The sequence below is a fragment of the Pinus tabuliformis genome, chromosome 7, assembly GCF_031772625.1.
Source record: "Pinus tabuliformis cultivar Carrire ecotype Pingquan chromosome 7, CPIR1, whole genome shotgun sequence".
Taxonomy (NCBI): Eukaryota; Viridiplantae; Streptophyta; class Pinopsida; order Pinales; family Pinaceae; genus Pinus; species Pinus tabuliformis.
In genome coordinates, this window is record NC_142293.1 from 1766396497 (window position 1) to 1766419556 (window position 23060).

Genomic DNA, 23060 nt, shown 5'->3' on the forward strand with positions numbered 1-23060 from the left:
AAGTATTGGATTTCCACCATGTGGAGGGCAGTATGCTCTTTCATTGTTCCCTCCTAGAGAACAACCATATGAGAGTTTACAACAAGGATCAGGTCAAACTAGAATTACATCCAGCGGTTGGGTACCAATACTGCCTCAACGATCAGGAGTTGCATATTCAATGCAACCAGTACACCCTGAGTCGAATATTCCCACCACACCTGCTATGGCGAATGCGTCGCAAGTACAAGCGCTACCTGTTGTAATACAACAACCTCTTGTCTCAGCGGCTCAATCACAATCTCAGGGTAGTGCCTCCTTATCTGGAGCGACTCAGGCTCAAACAAGTACTGTGACTCCTAATCTTGGTCAATCATCCAGTATTGGTCAACAGCAAATGGTCCAACAACCAGAGCTGGTTCAATCTCAACAACCGCCATTCCAGCAATCATATCAAGGACCTGAGCAACAAGTCTTTGTAAGTAATGGGCAACCATGCTATAATGGTTATGCCCATCAACTTTGTCAAAGTTGTCGGCATTATGCTGGTCTGCAAAGACCCATTGCTCAGGCGATACCATCTTATCCTGGATATGCTTTGCCTAACCTGAACCGACAGTTGCCCTTTGTAGCAACTCTAGAATTGCCAGATCTAAACCGGCTGACGAATGATCCAATTGCTTATGCCCCTTGGTGGCTAGCGATTCCGCATAAACTTCCATCGGACATTCCTAAATTCAATGGAAATCCAGGTGAAGACCCGTCGAATCACGTCATGACTTTTCATCTGTGGTGTTCATCGAACACTCTAAACGATGATTCGATAAGACTTCGCCTCTTCCAGAGGACATTGACAGGTCCAGCGGCTAAATGGTACATTGAATTGCCAAGAGCCTCTTTCGACAATTTCAGCTCCTTAGCCACGACTTTCTTAACCCATTTTCAATTACCGATAAGGTATGAAACGGGAACAGAACTCCTTACCAACTTCAAACAGACAACGGCCACTCACATATCTGATCATATACATGAGTGGCGACGTCGTCGTAGGATGGTGAAAACTTACGTTCCCGATCAGCTGTTAGCTGAATGGTTTATAAAGTCGTTACTTCCGGCTATAACGGAAGATGTGGCCAAGGGAGGAGTCGTAACAGAGGAGCAAGTCATTGCTCGTGCTCAATACTTAGACTTAGTATATACTCAGTCGGGCACGCTCTACGACAAAATACCTGACGCCCCTAGACCTGAATTTTCAATTCCTCCCCCTCCTAAATCGAATACTAACTCTCACGCCAGTAATGGCGTGACTGGCAAACGCAAAATTTCTAGTCAAAATGCAAATGAGGAACTTCTTGCCTCAGAAGTAAATGCCATGTCGACCGACAAGAGCAAACAACTGAAGCAACCAAGGGGCGAGAAGAAAATGAAAGGGAAACCCCCGACAGGGTGTCATATATGCGATGAGGATCATTGGACGAAAGATTGTCCACATATAGCTGAAGTTAAGAAACTCTTCAAGAGTTCAAGAACCCCAGCAGTATTGACTGATCCGTTTCCTAATCCAAGACAAAATCTGGTTGCTAATCAAAATGCTTCCCGATCCCAAGTGCTTATGTTGTCTACCTCAAAGCAGCAGAATAATGCTTTGACAAGGAAAAGAGATCACAGGAATCCAAAGCAGTTGAACAACAAGGCAAATAAACAACCTAGTAGTTCAACAACAACTTTGACCAAAGTTGTGCCAACCAACGTTCCTAAACCAATGATAAAGTCGCCAAAGGGAGTAGTACACAAATCGACATTTAATCCTCGTGAAAAAATAACACAGGATTATAATATAATAGAGGACCTGACCCAATCGTCGTCCGCTATGTCGACACTTGAGGTAGCGCAAAATTGCACCTCCCAAGAGCAAGCTTTATTATCAGCCATAGGTGGGATTGGCCCAATGGATTCCAATCTTGTGGCCTTCGATCATAAAAGATATGACCCTCAGATACCAGCTCAACTAGCTTTCCTTATTCAAGTGAAAGCCCTCAACAAAACTGTTCATCGAACAATCATTGATGAGGGGGCATCTACATGTCTTATGTCGATGAGTTGCTGGAAAAATTTAGGCTCACCACCCTTGTCGAAATCGTCAACGACATTAAAAGCATTTGATGGACGATCATACACTCCATACGGGATTCTAAGTAACTTGCAAGTTGAACTGGGGGGCAAAACAGTAGAAGTTGATGTGGAAGTAATCGACGGAAACCTCGATTACAACATCCTACTGGGAAGGCCTTGGATATATGCCATGGCTGCAGTTGTGTCGACCTACTTCAGGAGGATTGTATTTCCTTTTCAAGGAAAAATTACAATCGTCGACCAACAAACATTTCTCCCCAACAGTTCTCAAGTTACGGGAAGCAGCACAATGATCCATGAGAGCAATCATTCGCTTCAAAATATTGGAGTAGGTATCCTAAAAGACCCTGCCTTAATGGGTACTTTTGCCCTACCGCCGGCAAGTAATCTGGCGGAAGTAGCCACAGTAGAAACCTACAATATGAAATCTTCTATATCTAACGGATTCAGAAGATTCCTAAACATTTTGTCAGCATGGATCATCGCCCTAATGGAAATACTGTAAATACAGTGGGCCCCGAGGACGGTTCTTATCTCGTGTCAACCTCGTTAAAAAATGAAACAAGGAGTCATGAGGATAGTTCTTTTACTATGTCAACCTCAATAAAAAATGAAACAAATCCCCTTTTCAAAATTCAAAGGTAAACCTTCATTCCAACCACCAAGTTGAATGCAATGAAGCTTGGGGGGCACCCTCCTTTGACATGCGTCATTATGATGCTGGGGGCATGCAAAATAACGAGCAGTTTTGGCAAGGTTCATGCTCATTAAAAAATAAACGCAAGATCCGAGCAGTTTTAATGCGGAAATTCATGCTCGTTAAAAAATAAACATAAGCTAGTGAGCAGGCTTCCTCCAGAGTTCAAGCTCATTCACAAAAATGAACCGGTAAATAACCATTTGAGACCGTAAATTCATCAGCCATAAAAGCCTTGGTCGTGTTTGTGCACTGTCACCTCCACTTTTCATTTGGCCGATCATTCACATCCACTTGATTGTTTACCTATTTTGAGGAACAGCTGCGAAGAGTGATCCCACCTAGCCATCCTTGTAATACTGCCGTGATTGGAAAATTCCAACCTGTACCTGGAATCTGCTGCTATCCCTGTTTATCACTCGTTCCTCAAAATACGAGTCTTCTTTGAGCTCTTTTCACTGACTCGTAAAAAATGAAAAGTTTGCCGAGTTCTGGCCTTCCAGCTCGTTAAAAGGACCGGAAGAGCTATCCCTCCTCTAGATTTTAATCTTTTTGGACCTGAGGGATTATTGCACAAAAAGATCGAGCGCTTGTCTAGTTCGGCTCGATAAAGATATCGAACATTCATCCCTTTTGTATTGTTTTATACTTTTTCGGACTTAAGGGATTAGATGACGAAAAAGGACCCCTGGAGTCCACTTTATGTACCCTTTTCAGACTCTCTAAAAATGAAAAGGACCGAGTTGTCTTTGTCGCTGGGCTCGTTAAAAATATTAGATAGCGACAAACTTGTCTTTAGACAAGAACGAGTTTCCCTATCGCTAGGCTCGTTAAAACATAGCGATGGGCTTGCCCGAAGGGCAGGTTATAGATCAAGCATATGTTATCCTCCTCAAGCTTGACAAAAATAAAGAGGTACTGGTCAGAAATGACTGGGGAAAAATTGGGAAGAACCTCAAAGCTTAATGGTAGCAAGTCGCTCTTGAACATGACACTTTTGCCTCCGTAAATATCGGGTTGGGTTATTATCATTCACCGGTCCCTTCACCATGGTCTCGCCATACCATCCATACATGGGGTAATGCTACCGATCCATCACATCAGTGTCGTTATATGTTCAAGAGATGTCATTCAGAAAGTGTCAACCGGGTCCCATCCACTACCGTACATCATCTTTCATCCTTCCATGACCGCCGCCCTGAATCATATTTCACAGATCGTTTTCACCATCATCACTAGCTCCGTTCCGTGTCACTGATGTGGGATTCATTAAGGCCCTCCTTTGACGGATCACTTCTTGTCGACATCAGCTCACTATCCAAGAAGTTGATCTAGGAACACCCCCTCAGTACTTTGAAGCTTGCATGCCTCAATGGCAAGTTTCTCACTTCCGGCGATAGGTATACATTAATGACCTTCGACCAGGAGACTTTGCGTGGTGTTCGACGTCAGATCCTATATTCACACCACGTGAATTGTGCTGCAGTACCTTGAGGGTCATCATCATTATCGGTGATTCCTCTCGCGCTTGTTAACAGTTTACATTATTGACTGGTAATCAAGCGATGTCTTTCCATGTTCGACTTCAAGAAATTCTCACATGGATCGACTTGTACTAGAGTGAAGATCGGACAAGTTTGAAGACCCCGGATCTAGTTTCATCCATCCGGGCTGCGATATATATTCAGGAGATAAAAACATAGACATGTGCAGCAGATGATCATCCTACTAAAAAAGGATGATAATTAAAAGCAGAGAATTATCAGTCTATTATCAGACGATCGTCTGCTTATGTACAGCAAATGTATTTATAAAGCTGAGCATGGGAAATGCCCGCATCAGCTAGATCATGAAAAGAAAGTATGAAAAGATAATGTATTGTATTGTATTTTGTCACAGGTCACCTCCCGACGATTGAATGAACTTCGGATCCTCCTAATAAAGCATTTCACCCGATAAACGACCTCATACTTTAGGGGGCAACTGTTATCGACATTTTTGTGCCTTACAGCATAGAGCATGAAATGTCAATAATCTAAGGGATCCAAAGTCCCTAAACATGTTGTTCTTACCCTTAGAGGAACAGGGTCAGCAAACCACAGCACTACAAATCAGTTCTCCACTGAAAAACACTCAAAAACAGGTCAATTTTGGATCAAAGCAGCTGCTCCAAAGGCTACCTGCGCTGCATAGCAAGTACAACAAGGGCTACCTGCGCTGCATAGCAAGTGCAACAAAGGCTACCTGCGTTGGGCGTACTTGGACATGTGGAGGAATCTTTTTCTCAAAGTGCCAGTGCCCAGGAAGCTTCCAAAAAGACACTTGATCATAAGATTCGCCTAATGATGAGTTAAGAGCTTCTAAAACTCCAAGTGGAAGACAGAAACTCCAAGTGAAGAACTGAAGAACAACTGGAGTTGAAGAGGACAACAAGTCACACATCAAGCTGACTTATCTTCACTCCAAAACTCTATATAAGGGTCTCATCCCATGGGATCTAGAGGGCGGAATTCAGTGCAAAGAATCGTTGTTGGTTTGCAGTTGAGAGTATTGGGTGATTGCTTGAGGGAGGTGAAGAAGAGATTTCTCTCCGTCGGGAAGGTGATGCTGGATTGGACCTCTCATGGTTGTATCACCACCTGAACCTTACTTCCATATATTAATAAAGCATCTGAGGTTCTTCTATTCGCATGTGTTTCAATGGTGAATTGTCTTACTTGCGTTTTTGATTTATGCTAATCCTTGAATCATTTATGCATGCATGCTTCTTGTAGTTTCCTTTTCTTGTCTTATTTGCAGGATCTCGTGTAGCTGGGCCCGTGAAAAGACTTGGAGCTGGGAGCAAGCGGCAAACAAAGGAGATTGGATCGACCATTTGCGCAAGACATCGGTAAGTGGATCTCTCCCTTTTATCTCTTGCATGTCATAAAGAAGAAACTTTAGATAGCTTTGCTTTCAGCTGTTGCTAAGGAACTGTCACCCTTAGAGTGGGTTAGGGTCATTCCGAGTTGGATACTTTCCCCCACAACAAGAAGCAACGATGTAGCAGACAGATGCAGCAATAAAGCGGGTGGCAAGAGGGCCGAGCAGCACGATTTCGATGGAAACGATGGGAATCGTGGGTTTAGAAATGGCGGTAGGCAATGGAAGTGGTGTGCGGGCTAGACGGTGGGTTTTAGCTTACCCACAGAGAATTTGTATGGCAGAAGTGCATGGACGAGGAGGTGGACGAACAGATGCAGGGATCACGATTGGCAGCGGATGGATGCGTGAACCCAGTCAGGCGAGAGGATTCGTTCGCTCTAATACGAGATGAAGTGAAAACTTCTTGATAAACAGAAATATATGTATAAATATCTTATTAAAAATGAATTAACAGATGATAATTGTTACATTGGGGTTTCTTGGCTTATATATCGCCCTGGCACCCTTTGGGGAAAGGGCATGATCTTATGATTGTGCCCTTTCGTCTATACCTAAAATTAAATAATAACCTAAAACTAACTAATTTTTTTACATAACAAATAATAAATTATCACCAGAGTATTATGGTTCATACAGGATGTTACAGAAGATTGGTACTATGGAGTACCAATTGGAGCTTCCTACATCTTCCCGAATGCACCTAGTTTCCATGTTTCATGCTTAAAGAAGGTTATAGGTGAGAAGATCCCAATTCAAACAACATTTCCAGAACTTGACGAGGAAGGAAAAATCATATTGGAACTGGAAGCAGTCACAAAAACAAGAAATCGACATCTACGGAATTGATCAATCTTAGAGTATCTCATCAAGTGGAAGAACTTACCCACTGAAGATTCCACACGGGAGGATGAGAATTTTGCACCTAAGCATCCAGAACTACTCAAGCATTGAGGACAACACTTTTTGAAGGAGAGGGGCATGTTAGGTCGCTATACTACTAGTGTAACCCCTTATTGTTATAATTTCAACCCCCTTATTCTATTATTGTGCCCATATAGTCTCCATGTTGTTATTGTTATGCCCCATAGAAGCCCTCTATTGTTATTGTTGTGCCCCTACAATATTATTTTTATGTAGGCTCTGATTAATTTGGGACCCCTTAGACTTCTATACATAGAAAGGAGGTCTTGTCATTTGTATCATCCAAGAATTGTTTATCTGTGTAATGTAAAGGAGGTTGCCCCCTCGAAGAGGCTTATTTTTAAGTCGTCGATCTATTTTTTCTATCTTTTGGTGAGATGGTTTCATAACATTCATACACAAAGGCTTGACTAGTACACACTTCGAAATAGGAAAACAGTTTGTAGTATAGTGGAACATGAAAATCAAAACACTCATCCATAATAACAGAACAAATGAAATTTTTGTTACTGCAATTTCATTGAGTGAATATCAAGAGGAAGAAGCAGAACATATAAAGGCATAAACATTCCATTTGCAACTAAAATATTCAGTACAGCTAAATAAGAGCATACAAAATGAATTCTAATGAAGTTGTTCCATTACACCTTTAAAGCAAATTAGGAAAAAAAACATATATAAGATGACAGATAAACTAGAGAATGACAATTTTGAAGCATCATACTGCAATAATATTTGTAACGCTAAATGGAATAACTTCAACGTCAAGCATATTCATTAATAAAAATCATAGCATGTGTCTACAATAGCTCAAAACAATGTTCAAACCAACAACAACTTGTTCTATCTGTATTGTTCAGTTTAAACAAGTCTAAGACAAGGAATAATAAGAGTCTAGATACCATGCATCATTGATCCAAACATTGGATCAAACTGAACCCAAAAAGAGGAAAGCTTGTGTTGTTTTAGGCCTTTTCCTCAAAAAACAAAAAAACAAAAAACAAAAAAGTATTCTTGACTTTATCTTAATATAAAAAACTTAATCCCTATAAAAGCAAGTCTATCTTCGAAGAATATCTTCATGAAATGAAACAGCAAAAAGAAGGACAGTTGGTTGTTGAATGTGCAATGACTGTGTAGCAACTGCACAACAACTATGATGGCACTTTTTGCTTCCAAAGATGGCACGTGGCTGACAACTAATGGTCTAAGTTGGCTGCCACCTCTGCATGTTCACACCTTTAAACTCTGACAGTTGGCTTCTTCCCAATGCTCATGCAAATCTGTAAGAAGAGCCTGTGCAGCAACTGCGTAGCAAACTATACAACGGCCAATGTTTTGGGTATATCTCCCAAACAGTAATATCTGTATAAAAACTAAAGGAGGTTATTGTAGATGATATTTTTTTGAAGATAAACCTCTCTCAATTTCTCCAAATTCTTCCCCAGCTTCCCAGAAAATGCTATACAAAACAATGACTTAAAACAAGAAATTTACGAATTGCAAAAAAATGAGCTTTGGAAATGCACTCAAAACTCTTGATCTGTTACACCTATGCAAAAACTAGAAGAGGTTATTGTTATTTGGCTTACCCTTGAGAAAAACCTCTTCAATTTCCCAAAATTCTCCTCCATGTGGTCGGAAATCGTTTTGCAAAATGGTGACTAAAACAGAGTGTTTCTGTAGCAGATTCCCACAGTGAGTGTGACCTGGTTTCTTGCCAACTACTAACTGGAGATCAACCTGCGGCTGCCTGTGTTTAAATTCTTCTAATTCTTCTAAATATCTGAGGTACTCCTTCCATGGGTCAAAGTCTAGCCTATTTGGTGATTGGGCCACTTCATTTACTGTACCCATCCCTGTTTCAACTTTGTTGCTCTTGTAGTAGGTCTGCTAGACTCCATCTCAAGCTTCTTGGGTTGTTCTTCAACTGCAACCTGCTTACCTTTGTCTTGTTGTGTGATGTCATACAACGCCTTCTTTTGCAAAACATAATAACTTGGGCCTTATAATCATTAGGAGATTTGATTTATCATAGGATTTGGAGTGATGAGAGGATGATATGGGTAATGCCATTTTAAATGCACAATCATAGCTCTTGAATATGAAAACGGAAAAGGGAGTTGCGATGATTTCTTGTTTAGTAGTGAAGAATGATTAGATATATAGGGCAGTAGGGTAGGGGATTTAAAACATAGGGAATGGGAAAAAGGGAATGTAGAATGTAGGTTATAATGCTTAGGGAAAAAGAATAGAGTAGGGGAAGAAAAGAAAGGTGGAATTTCAATAGCCATCTTGCTTTGGAACAGTGATATTTTCAACTGTCTCATGTAAATCTCATGAAATACCCACTATTTACACTCATGACTTGGTTGTCTCCGACTTTGACAATTTTTCCAGTAACTCAAAACAACTTCATGTTTTCGACCAAACCTCTTGATGACCACACCCATGGTGATATTTTGGATAATGACACTCGAACTTATGACAGCATCTATGACATTAAGTTCGACTTTATTCAAACTAACCATTAAGTAATTTGTAGACACTCGACAAATACATACCTACTAACCCTAAAAGGTAGGGCAAAGTTTGTCTACATTAGGGAGTAGATGGGAGTAGTGGAGAACACCTTCCTCGCTAAGGAGTGTTAGTTTTTTGAGATAGCATCAAATAGGCTTTTTAGTCTCTATGATGTTTAAGAGGCTAAGGAACACAAGATCTCTAAAACCCAGGAAAGGTTTCGTTAGAAAAGCCTTAGAGACACCTCAATTAGATTAATTAGTCATAATTAAAATATTTCCTAAGTATAACTAAGGAAAAGTGTTTAATTAAGTTAGGTTAATTGAGGGAGGTCAATTTTGCTCTAGAGACTTCCATAAAAGTTAAATGATAGAGTCAAGATGATCATAGCCATCGATTGAGATGTGATCATGGTCGTTGGTTGCCCAACAAAAGATTATAAGAGCAAGGTCGATGGGGTTGGAGAGGACACAGTTAATCACAGAGCAGTTCGACTACCTAGTTGCAGTGATTTAGCAACGGTGCAGTTGAAGCTAGTGAAGCATCAGAAGCAGGGATTCTGCAGAGATTTAGGAGTAGGATTCCAGAGGAGATTTCCTTAGTATTTTCCAGTGTTAAAGTGACAGGAAACGGAGGTTGAATTCATCCGCAGAGGAGGCCGCATCAACTAGTTCAAGTAGCCTGTTTTCCCAGTGCGAGCTATTGGAGGATACCACGTTCTAGTTTCTAGTGGCTGGATCTATTTCCCAGAGGAAGAGCAAGTGGGTCTAGGAGGCAGAGTGAGGCAATACGATTTTACAAGAAGTGATCTTAGCGACTGAGTGAATTTCCAAAGCCAGTAATTTTCATTTATGGGCAGGAGTGTTAGTGTCAAGAAGGAGTGTGAACTGGCTGGAGGAGGCCAAATCAGTTGAAGAGAAAGACAGTGAGTCTCGAGTATATTTTTCCAAACAAGAACAATATTTTCCGAAGGTTTTCCAATGAAAGGAAACCAGTTGTAATATTTCTCAAATCGTTGAATAATAATAAAACCCTCATTTGTTGCATTGGTTTTCCCTTTGGGGTTTTTCCAAGGACATTGGTCCAAAAATAACAGTGTCATAATTTTTGTGTGTGCGCATATTTCTCAGTTCCAGTATTTTATCTTCCACAACATTTTTATTTGTGAAGATTGCAATAGTAATTTAATCATTATTTGTAGTAAATTAAATTACAGAAGACAAATAATCTCTAGTTGAAAGAAGATTAAATTCCAGTTTATTGAAATCGTGGAAATTTCACAGTCTTGTCCTTGAACCTGTTATTCTACCCTTGAAGCTTTTGTTGGCTGCTCACTTTGATCAACTATTGCTGGAAAATCTCTAGACCTCCTATATGCCTTGTCCTCCATGAATTTGACATCTTTCCTCACAATAATCCTGCTAGCCCCTGGAATGAATATCTGATATGCCTTAGAAGTCTCGTCGTACCCAATAAGGTACCCCTTCTCTGCAGTCTGATCGAACTTCGAACATGTGTCCCACGGAATGTGACAATATGCTAAGCTATCAAATATCCTAAAGTGACTAACATTTGGCTTCTTTCCAGTAAACACTCCCTCTGATATCATTTTTCCCAACACCTTATGTGGGACTGTTGGGATTTCTAAGTCTAACCCGTTAGAAACCCTTCATGTACTTTATGATTTATTCCTACCTACTTATTCTGTTAATTAACAAGTTATTTACCATGTAAATACTAGAAATAAATACAAGTACATGCTCAACACATTATAGATTATCAACTGAAGGAAACAGAAACAAGCACACAAGTGACACCGTTGTTTTTGGACTAATGTCTCTAGAAAAACCGAAAGTGGGAAACCAGTGCAGCAATCTAAGGGTTTGATTTATTAAGCAGTTTCAGAATACAATCTGGGTGACAAATCCAGCTCCCCCAACAGAGAAAAATATCGACAGTAGTACCTCTCTACTTGGAAGCAGATATTCCGATTGAAACCTCGGATAAACACTATGGCAGCTCCACAGCTCCAATCTGCCCCACGAAACCCCAGCGTCAGCCTCGCTCTAGCCCAGTGTTAGCCCAACGTCACTCTGGCTTGGCCTGCATCAACCTCTGGAGGCACTAGGTTAGTCCTGTGGCCCTCTGTGTCACCCACGTTGCCCCTCTCAGGCACTGCGCAGCTCCTGGCTGCCTCTGCGTGATCCCTTGGCTGCTTTTGCATCCCTCTCTCCAGCTACTGCGCTGATCCTCTCGGTGCTATCTTTGCCTCTCTACTTTTGTATTCACTGCCCCTCAGCTGCAACTTTGATCACTCTCTCAACTTTCTCAGCAAACCCAGCCCCAGAAAGTCGAAATCTTGATCTCTTGGTGTGTTCTCCAAGTGACCCTCGAGCCTCCTCTTATACTTTTCTCGTTGAAAAATCAACGACCGAGATTAAGTCTCTAATCAACAGCTAAGATTAGATCTGGCTTGATCCATGTCTTTTGGACCATTCTAACACAGTTGTATATTAATTCACATTAATATTTTATTTTCCCTAAGTTTAGACTTAGGGACTCCATTAAAAATATTAATTATTTTAATATCTCCCAAACTGTTTAGAAACTGCCCAAACCCTTTCTGGGTATTGGAGGTCTCATGTGCCTTAGCCTCTCCACCAATTTTCGTGGCTAGAGCACATCCAATGCTACCCCAAATCAACACTCCCTCTTAGCGAGGACTGTGCTCTAGTAATACTCCTCGCTAAGCATCACCTTGATCATCCGGCATTGGTCCCTGTGCTGATGCTAGGCCTGTTGCCCAACATCCTCTGCACTGTTGCATCCTGTACTGCTACCCATGGCCTTGCCACTCCCACTATTGCATCTGTATTGCAACTCCCGCTGCATCCGTGCTGCTGCCCATAGCCCTACCACTGCCGTTGCTGCATCTGCACTGCAACCCCTCTCATCATGTTACATCGTGCTGCCCATAGCACTACCACTGCTAAGTAAGTAACTGATCTCCCAACTCTAACATCTATGTCAGGCTAAAGGCACCCTCGATGCTAAAACTCCCTCTATCGTTGACAAGTGCTCCCATTCTGACTCTGCACTGCTGCAACAACTATGTGAATCTCGCATTATTGCACACCCCTTTGTGCCATCCTGCACTGGTGCAACATTCCCGTGCTTCTCGCACTGCTACCTTACATTGTCCTGGGAATCCTAAACTATAGCTCCCTCTCTTGCTCCATCCGCAACAGTCTCTACTAACATCCGCCAGCACTGCTACTCCTCTTTGAGGCTCCCGTAGCCAGGTATTATCCGAGAGGTTGGGTACCTCAAGGATCCTGCCCCACATCGCCTATAGTCATTCTAACTACAGCTCGATGTCTCCCCACTTTCGCTCAAATGACGTGTGTGCACTCATGGTACAGTCATCATCTGTCTCCACTTCCTTCTCTACCCTTGCTAGCGCAACCTTGGTCTCGGAGGCCTCTCCCTTGCTCTTCTTCCTTGGACACTGGGTCACATAATGACCTAGCTCCCTATGGTGGAAGCATATGACCTTGGAGAGGTCCTTCCTCTCCTGCTTTCCCTCAGATGCTAGAGCAGCATCCACCTCCTCCTCCTTGATTCTAATCCCCTTTCTGTTGTTTCCCGTCTTGCTCAGCCTTCTGATCTCTTCTCGGCGAAGAGCAACCCACATTTCCTCCCAATCTAGAAGGGTCGCCCTGCCCAGTATGCTCTCGACAAACACCTCCCAGTCTTCTGAGACTGCGTTCAAGGTTGTTCTCACCATCAATTCTTCATCCAACATGGCCCCTATGGAAGTCACCTAATCCCGAATCTCCTTCAATCGACCTAGGAAGGGTTCGATCTGTTCTCCCTTCTGCATTTGGTATGATCGTAGCTGATTTTCTAGTAACATCCTTCTCTGCACAAAAGTATGTTGGTACAATTCCTTTAGGGCTTCCCACATCTATTTTCCGTGTCCTTTTCCAAAATATGTGGTACTACATCGTCCTTGACCCATCAAGAATGATGCTTTTGGCAACTTGCCATTGCCTCCTCATACTTGTCGTTATCAGCTGGGTCAACTAGGATAGCTATCATCCTCAAGGCGAAGTGCTTGACACGATTTCTGTCTAGAACAAATAGGACTCTAGCCTTCCAGACTACGAAGTTTGAGGCTCCGTCCAGTCTGTCCTGATCTTTTACCCCGTTCACCGCCATCTCGCTGCTCCTCTACTTCCCTCCTGGAAGTTCTCGTTATGACTCCCTCTCAGCTTCGATTTCCCTCTTGGAAACCCTTCTGCCAATGTCGAGATAACCCCACTCCGATCCTTAGTGCCGCTGCACCACTGATCTGGATTTCTTGGCTAGAAAACCTCGGTAGCAACTCCCTCCTCCTTGGTCTTGCCCTATTAGGTACTGTTCTGACTACACTACCCCACCAGCTCCACTCTGCAACTTACCCACACCCTCCTAAACCCTAGTAAACTGAAGGTTAGAGCTCCTAGGCTCTGCGCAATCCCAGTACTGGCAAATCAGCCTCCTCAACCAGTTGTGTCAGCCCTCCTGGCCTCTGCTTGGTTCTATGTGAGCCTGCCTTTGCCTCCCTCAGCCTCTGCGCTACCTCTTCCTGGCTCAATCTTAATGATATATGCACTGCATCACCCCATCCTTGCTGCTACTCTACTAGGAACAGCTTTTGTCACTTGGGACAGTTGTTTTCTGATGTTGCTGCTTTGCTCAGCTGATGTCCTCAGTTCTCCTGTGATCTACAACCACGCTCTGATACCATGTTGGAATTTCTAAGTCTAACCCGTTAGAAACCCTTCATGTACTTTCTGATTTATTCCTACCTACTTGTTTTGTTAATTAACAAGTTATTTACCATGTAAATACTGGAAATAAGTACAAGTACATGCTCAACACATTACAGGTCATCAACTGAAGGAAACAAAAACAAGCACACAAGTGACATCGTTGTTTTTGGACTAATGTCCCCGGAAAAACCTAATGAGGGAAAACCGATGCAACTATCTAAGTGTTTGATTTATTAAGCAGTTTCATAATACAATCTGGGTGCCAAATCTAGCTCACCCAATAAAGAAAAATCTCAACAGTAGTACCTCTATACTCGGAAGCAAATATTCCGGCTGAAACCCCGGATAAACACTCCAGCAGCTCCACAGCTCCAATCTGCCCCACAAAACACCAGCGTCAGCCTCTAGGGATTGCATCAACCTCTCTCTAGCCCAGTGTTAGCCCAACGTCACTCTGGCTTGGCCTGCATCAGCCTCTCGAGGCACTGCGTTAGGCCTCTGGCCCTCTGCGTCACCCACGCTGGCCTTCTCAGGCACTGCGCAACTCCTGGCTGGCTCTGTGTGAGCCCTGGCTAGCTCTATGTGAACCCTTGGTTGCTTCTGCGTCCCTCTCTCCGGCTACTGTGTTGATCCTCCCGTGTTATCTCTACCTCTCTGCTTCTGTATTCACTGCCCCTCAACTGCAACTCTGATCATTCTCTCAACTTTGTCAGCAAACCCAACCCCAGAAAGTCAAAATCTTGATCTCTTGGTGTGTTCTCCAAGTGACCCTCAAGCCTCCTCTTGTACTTTTCTTGTTAACAAATCAACGGTCGAGATTAAGTCCCTAATCAACGACTAAGATTAGATCTGACTTGATCCATGTCTTTTGGACCATTCTAACACAGTTTTATATTAATTCAGATTAATATTTTATTTTCCCTAAGTTTAGACTTACGGACTCCATTTTAATTATTAATTATTTTAAATCTCCCAACCTGTTTAGAATCTGCCCAAACCCTTTCTAGGTATTGGAGATCTCATGTGCCTTAGCCTCTCCACCAATTTTCGTGGCTAGAGCACATCCGATGCTACCCCAAATCAACAGGGACTTGTTCTGAATATATACAGTTGTACTACATGCCTCTGCCCATCAGTATCTGTCGATTTGGGGTAGCATCCAATGTGCTCTAGCCACGAAATTTGGTGGAGAGGTTGGGGCACATGAGATCTCCAATACCCAAAAAAGGTTTGGGCAAATTCTAAACAGGTCAGGGGATATTAAAATAATTAATATTTTTAATGGAGTCCCTAAGTTTAAACTTTGGGAAAATAAAATATTAATGTGTATTAATATAAATCTGTGTTAGAGTGGTCCAAAAGACATGGATCAAGCCAGATCTAATCTTAGTTGTTGATTAGGGACTTAATCTTGGCCGTTGAATTGTCAACACGAAAAGTATAAGAGGAGGCTTGAGGGTCACTTGGAGATCACACCAAATGATCAGTCATTCTATTCTCTAGAGCGGGTTTGCTAAGAGAGATAGAATCAGTGATTGGGAGAGCAGTTGAGGGGCATTGAGTATAGAGGAACAGAGAAGGCAGAGATTGTGTCGGAAGAGCAGCACAGCAGCCAAGGAGGGTGACGTAGAGCCAGCAAGGGCTCACGCAGAGGCAGCCAAGTGCTGCGCAGAGCACCAAAGGGGCTAGCGTAGCTGACGCAAAGGCTCCCAGAGCTGACGCAGGGCCTCCTGGGGTTGACGCAAGCCAAGAAAGGCTGACACAGGGCCAGCATGAGACAGAGAGGGGCTGACGCAGTCCAAATTGGGCAGACGCTGGGGTTGCAGGAGCAGTTTTATGCTGAGGAGTTGCCAAAAGGGTTTTCCTGGGTTCTAGCCAGGAGATTTCTCTCAAACTGTGAGGTATAGCTCCCAAGGAAATTCTTTGTTGGGTAGGCCAGTTACGACACCTAGATTGTACTCTGATATTGCTTAATAAGAAAACCCTCAAATCGTTGCACCGGTTTTTCTGGGACATTGGTCTAAAAATAATGGTGTCATGTGGTATGTTTGTTCTTGTTTCTTTTAGTTGTTGATATGTAATATGTTGAGCATGCACTGGTGTTTATTTTCAATAACTACTTTGTAAATAACTTGTTAAAGAAAAATAACAAGTAGGTAGGAATAAATCAGAAAAAGTGCATGAAGGGTTTCTAAACTAAGTAAAGTTAGAAACTTCAACAGTATCTTGGCATATCTTGGTCATACAACATGGCCCTTGCTGCCTCTAATATTGAACATTTCTTCCTCTCAGCAACCCCAGTCTGTTGTGGGTTGTGTTGACCACTACGTGTCAACTACCCATAGCAGTACACCTCCTTTTCTTCGCAAAAGGGATAGCGCTTGAACGACGTGTCTGTGCCTGTCATCATCAGCCCGATCATATTGTTTTGTAAACCCAGTCTGCATGTGTAAATTGTAAATAATCTTAGCAGATCGGAGTCATGTATGTAAATTGCCTAGGCAAACTTAATTTTCTAGTGATAATCTACGTTCCGGAAGGTTTTTTGTCTCACCGATCCATGCTTAACAAAGTTTTCCTTCAGCCTAACCCCAAAGCCGGAATGAATTTTGTCATTAGAATCTTAGGGGAATCCTAGTGCATTGATCTGCTAGATTATATTTGATCACAGCGCTGGCTGGTCTATGAGGGTCTATGTCAAATGGGTTTCCCCCCTTGAGATGTAAAATTGTAAAAGTCATGATGTAAAGTGTCTTGAGGGTTAGAAAATGTTTTAATCCCCTCATAAGTCCTAAGTCCTAGGTCCTAGGTAATTTTTCCAAAGGCTAAGTTCGAGGATCCAAAAAATAAAAATTAAAAAAAATAATAATATAATAATAAAATTTTAAATTTTAAAAAATAATTAAAAAAACAAAAAATAAAGTAAAATAAAATTTAAAAATAAATAGAAATTTAAAAAAAAAAATAATAATAATAAGTCAAATTTTTGAGTAAATAAATGCAGAATTTTAATTTTTAATATATTAAAATGCATTTAAAAATTCGATGGATGAGATTAAAAGAAATCTTGATCCTCATCGACGGTCGAGATTAGTTTGACATGGATCACTCAAACTAGCCGTTGGGAATTTTTCCTTTAAATAGGGTGCTAGGGGTCATTTGAGATCAGATTGGATTTGAGAGTCTGGTGCCAAAGAAAGCTCTCTTGTATTCATTTTTTGTGCAATAAAGAAAGACTTTGGGGTTGAAATCTCGCTGGTGTTACTCTTATGGAAATTCTGTAAGATCTTTTACTTTTCTGCATAATTTTATTTTCAGTCATCACTAATAGCTTGATGAAGAGTGATTCAGGCACATTTATCTTGTCTGATCTCTGGGGTTTGAATGATAGTTTAGATTCTAAAATATAATGGCAAGTATCTCCATTTGATCTGGATTTCACTATTGTTTTTTCCCTCTATGTTAATGATTGATTTTAAGCTGTGTAGGAAATCTTAGTTTTGAGTTTACCGGGCGTTAGGGGAAGTTCTCAGCTGAACCAACCAACTCCCGGATTGCGTTTTCTAAAAGAGCCCAGCTAGTTTTAATCCCGGGCTTATCATCTGAAATTTTTTATGAATGCATGCAGGGTTTTCTGAAGTATCTCACATTAAATTTAGAATTCTGAAAATATTACTGTGGATTATTGATAAATCCAGCTGTTTAAAGAGTCGAAAATCTGTAAATATTGTAAATTTTTAGCTGGTTTTAGGGTTTTCAGTTTTGTTTCTAGAACATTTCACTTCTCGGTGTTCTGTTTTTTCCATTTGCAGGTTGCAAGTGCAGATCTAAAAAAAAATTTGGGGTTTTCATTAGACAAATCTGAATGTAGGGCAATTTAAAATTTACTGGAGAGTTTGCAGGTTTTTTTCTGAAAAATTTCGAGGGTTTGGTCAGCTATCTGATGTTGCTCAGGGATTTATTGTATTACAGGAGCATTTCGAAATTTCTTTTTAGGGAAAACTGTGTTCATAACCACGTAGCCCTCATCAGCTGCTCCAAATCTGCGTTCTGTTTTTTATATTTCCGCAACCCTTCTTCAACCCACATTTCCATCCATCCACTACTCCAGTTCGCCCTTCAACCCCATGCTGCCCAAACCCGTCTCCCATCTGCGTGTTTCCCTTTTTTCTCTCTTCACGCGGATTCCTTACATTGCATTCCTTTCCACGCAGATTGCAACTCCTCCAATCCAGCTCTGCGTACGCTCCTCTCTACACGCTCGTCCAAACCTGCAATTGCAAACAAAACGCAGTTCCCTTCCCAAGCCACCATTCTTCCTGTGCGCGTCTAATCTCAAACCCTTGCCAAACTCACAATCCCTTGCTGCCTTAACTCCATTCCACTGTCTAAACAAATCCACAGACTTGTAGCTTCAAGTTTGCAATCCCTCCTTTTTACCCTTCGACCCTCGCTCTTTCTGCCTGCGTCTAATTCCAAAACCCACGCAGCTACTTCAAAACTTAATGCAATTTGCTCCCTTCTTCCTCGTGTGGTCTTCGCATGAGCTCCTATTCAAACTCCACGCAATCCATCGCTCCCTCTCCATTACGCCTGCCCTCTTCTCTCTTGCCAAGACCGTCACGTCCTCATTCCGCCACCTATCCAACCTGCAAGAAGAAAACGCAACGAGTCACCTGCTCAAATGATAAACAAAGCGTTTCAATTTTTATTTTTATTTGGCTTGTATTGGCATATATTAGTTTAGGTTTTAAGCTAGATTTGTTTTCAGTTTTAACATTTCATTCATTTTTTTTATTTTTAATGAGGTTTCATAAAACAAAAAAAAATAATAAATATAATCGACTTTCATTTTCGTTATATATATAGATTGGAAGCTTTTGATTTCTTTTAGTTTTAGAATTAGATATATTTGATTTTGGCTTTTGATATAAAAAAATAAAAATAAAAAGAGGTTAGATTTGATTTTTCATTTGTTTTATTTTGATTTATATTTAAGATTTAGTTTTATAGAATTTCATTTTTTGTTATATATGGTCAGGTGTTAGTTTTGATTTTGATTTCATTTAGTTTAAGATTTAGTCTAGGGTTTTAGATAGATTTTAGATTTTTAGGTTTATAAATTTAGTTCGATTAAATAATCACAAAAAATAAAATAATAAAAAATTCATAAAAAGTTAAAAAGTTCATTTTTTATTAGACTTTAGGATTTCAATCTTGTTTTATATTTAGATTTAAAATTTTATAAATATAATATATATATATATATATATATATATATATATATATATATATAAAATTAAAAATTTTGAAAAAGGCTAATAAAAAAAATTGGAAATCCTTTTTTAAAGACTTTTTTCTGTTGTGGAGAAGTTAAATGTGCTTAAAATGTTTATATCTGGAGATTAACTGTTTGAAATCTGGTCAGCATTTAAATTTCGTGGTGGTTTAAAGCATTCCTTCTTTAGAAATTTAATTGTTGGAATATCGTTAAGCCATTGAGCATTTATCGATTATCTCGCATTTGGTAAAAGTTAATCTTTGTTTGAGTTATTTGATGGTAAATGATTGTTAATGAGTTCATATTTCTACAAGCATTTGATAAATAATCATTCAGTCATTAACTCCACAAGGCACTGGTCTATTAACTTAATAAAATCAATTAAGTGCTTGTTTCCCCTCGTGTCTCCCAACCCAACTGGTCCACAGTTGGTCATCCATTGCCCCATAGGGTCTACCCCCCTTAGCCACGGGAGACAGGCTTAAACGGAGAGATCGGGGATCAAGGTGACAGCCCCCGGTCTGAGCGTTGTCGTGACAATCTGTACGACAACAGGTTGTAAGGAACAACCAACTCTCTTTTGATCCCCTCCTTGGTACAGAATGCCTCAAAAGCTTTCCTTGTCTACTTGCCTCCATTATCCAACCGAAGAACCTTCACTTTCTTTCCTGTTGAATTCTCCACAAGAGCTTTGAACTCTTGGAAGCAGGTGAAGAGTTCATCCTTGGTCTTCAAGAAGTATATCCAAGTCTTCTTGGAGTAATCATCAATAAAGGTTACGAAGTACTCATACTCCCTAAGAGAGTGTGTTGACATCATACCACATATATCAAAATGAACTAAATCAAGAACACCTTTGGATTTGGTGTCACTCCTAGGAAAAGTTGCCTAACTTCCCCAACAAACATCCTTTGCACACATCATCGTGCTCTATGCCCGCCTTTGGAAATCCTGTCACTATCTCTTGGAGAAACTTAAGTGCCCCATGATGGATATGGCCCATCCTCCTATACCACAGCTCTGCCTGATCTCTCAGATTATTGTTGCTCACTAGTGCCTTTGGAGTATCTGACTGCAACCTATAAATTATGTCACCCCTAACCCTAATAACTATGGGTGATTTCCACTCTTGGCGCTTTATCAACACTTGTGCCCCTCGAAAGAGTACATTGTACCCCTTATCCTGAACAATAGAAATGGAAATAAAATTCATCCCCATTCCTAGCACATGCAACACATCATGGATAGGAATCGACTTGCCAGACTCCCTCTGAAATAGAACAGTCCCTCTCCCAACTAGATTGCACTTGGACTTGTTCCCCATCTCAATCTGGAATCTGATGTCCTCCTCCTTGTCGCTGGAGAAGTACTCCCTAACTCTTGTCATGTGAAATGACACCCCACTATTTATAAACCAAACACCCTGAGGTTGAGCTAGTCAAGCAAGCTATGAGTACGAACTCTTGTTCCATCTTGCTAGAAAGCTCATCTACACTTGTTGAAGTTGTCATCTGCTTCTTGCCTTTTTTTTCACCTTTCTTTTTCTGCGGCCAATTACTGACATCGCAGCCAAACTTGTGACAGCCATAGCACTTGACCTTTGAAAGGTCTTTCTTCTTCCTTTCTCCTTTGGGGTTAGGTCCTTTACTAAAGCCCTTCTTTGCCTTACCTTTTCCTGCTAGAGCCATGTTTTCCTATTCTTCCTCACTTTCTTGGGTCTCACTATCGCTACCACTGACAAAAATCAGCCTAAGCTCCTCTTGAGTGAAATCGCTCCACAAATGATCCGAAATTAGTAGGATATCTCGTCCATTAATCACTTGAACACATACATCCCACTTCTTTGAGAACTAGTTCAAGGTTGTTCTCATGAGCTCGCCATCTTCTAGTTTCTCTCCAACAACTGCTAACCCGTTCTTGACAAGTCAAACTTTGGTGAGGTAACTAAATACTCCTCCTCCTTTACTCATCCGAGTATTTCTCAGCTTCTCTCTAAGAATTAGTTTCCTGTTCATAGTATCATTTTCGAACAAAGTTAGGATGGCATCCCACATCTTCACTGTATCCAAATATGTGATATGTGGAACAATATGATCCTTAACCCTGTCTAGGATTATCCACCTCACCTTAGCATCTTCCTTCTTGTGAAGAAGCTATGTTGCGTCTGTCGGATACAACACTCGTTGCATATTCCCTAAGACCATTTTCTTCCAACAACAATAAAATCCTGGCTTTCCAAACACCAAAGTTAGAATCACCATCCAATCTATCCTAATCTCCAAATCCAGCTGAATCCATATCTGAAACCCTCGGAAAATATTAGCAAACCCCAAATAAATCTAAAGAAGTCGATCTGGATTTTATAAACGCTTGGTTTTCTCTTCCTGTACCTTGCATTGAGCTTCTTTTTCCCTCAGATCTGCTTTGATACCATGTGAAAATTCTATTGCAGTTAATCTGGTAATTATTCTCCTATCTTTTACAGATTATTTGTCCCAGCAAATTAATTTACTACAAATACTACATAAAAACACAACTGCAAATTTCACCAATTAAATAAACCACAAGAACTGAGAAAATCACACATAAAATGGACACCAATATTTTTGGACAAATTGTCCTTGGAAAAACCCCAAGGTGGGGAAAACTAGTTCTGCAGATGAGGGTTTTATTAATCTTCAGCAAATCTGTAATTGAAATAATACATAAACTGCTTGCCATAAATTATCAAAGCACCGGCAAATTATTTTCTTCACTTCTGCAAGAAACTTCAACTTCTTGGAAGCTATTCGGCCCCTCGGAATCAATTCAGCCCTCTTGTACGACCCTGAATTGACCCACGTGGCAGCCTAGAGAATAACTCAGCCTCCACTAGCAACTTGCACTTCGTGGCAGAATAATTCAGCCTCTACTGGAAAATTGATCTCTATAGCAAACTTATCTTTTCCTCCTACAAATTGACCTCTTGAAAATTCACTCTCACTGGCAAATCAACCTATCTCTGTCAATTCGCACCACCTGGAGAAATTTGGCCTCTGCAAAATAATTCGATCTCGCTCTATCACTCAGAAACTGGAAATCACTGTGAAGAAATTCTCTCTGGTAAATCGATTTCAATCACGATTGAACCCTTTGTTGGTGTCTTCCACACTATTACTGCGTCCTTTCTTACTCAAATTGTGTTATCCAAGAGCCCCTTCGATTTCTTCCTATAATCTCTCATTGAACAATCAACAGCCAAGATCTGATCATGATCAATGGCTAAGATCATCTTGACCTCATCAATTCACTTTTCTGGAAGTAACTAGAGAGAAATCAACCTGTCTCAATTAATACTGATTAATTAACCCATTTCCCTAAGTTAGACTTAGAAAAATAATTAAAAATTGATTAATAAATCTAATTAAGACATTTTCACTAAGAAAAATAAACTGGGCTTGGAGATAATTAATCCTCTTGCGTTACTAGCCTCATTGACACAACATGAGATTAGAACACCTGTTTGAGCTACATAAACTAACATAGACTGGCATAACCTTGTTTAAGCCTTCATCCTAACAGCTGGCCACCCTACTTAAGGTCCTTATTGCAGTAGAATTATTAAATATTTCGATCAAATAAAGCTAGTAAAAGGAATGAAGAATACACCATGCATCCACATCACATGAAGCACTCACAAGCATGATGTAAAGACATTTGGAGTAACCCCAAAAGCTAGCATGAGACACCAGGTTTTTGCAAGAGATTGAGGGAGACACCCAATCTCTGGGGAGACCCTTCTCAT

The 23060-nt window shown here is 40.9% G+C and overlaps 1 protein-coding gene across 1 annotated transcript in view; it reads right to left on the bottom strand.

Annotated features, from left to right (window-relative positions):
- The window catches only part of GATA26 (GATA transcription factor 26), a 243333-nt gene that overhangs the window by 69386 nt on the left and 150887 nt on the right, over nucleotides 1-23060 (bottom strand). The gene's annotated exons all lie outside the window — the stretch shown is intronic.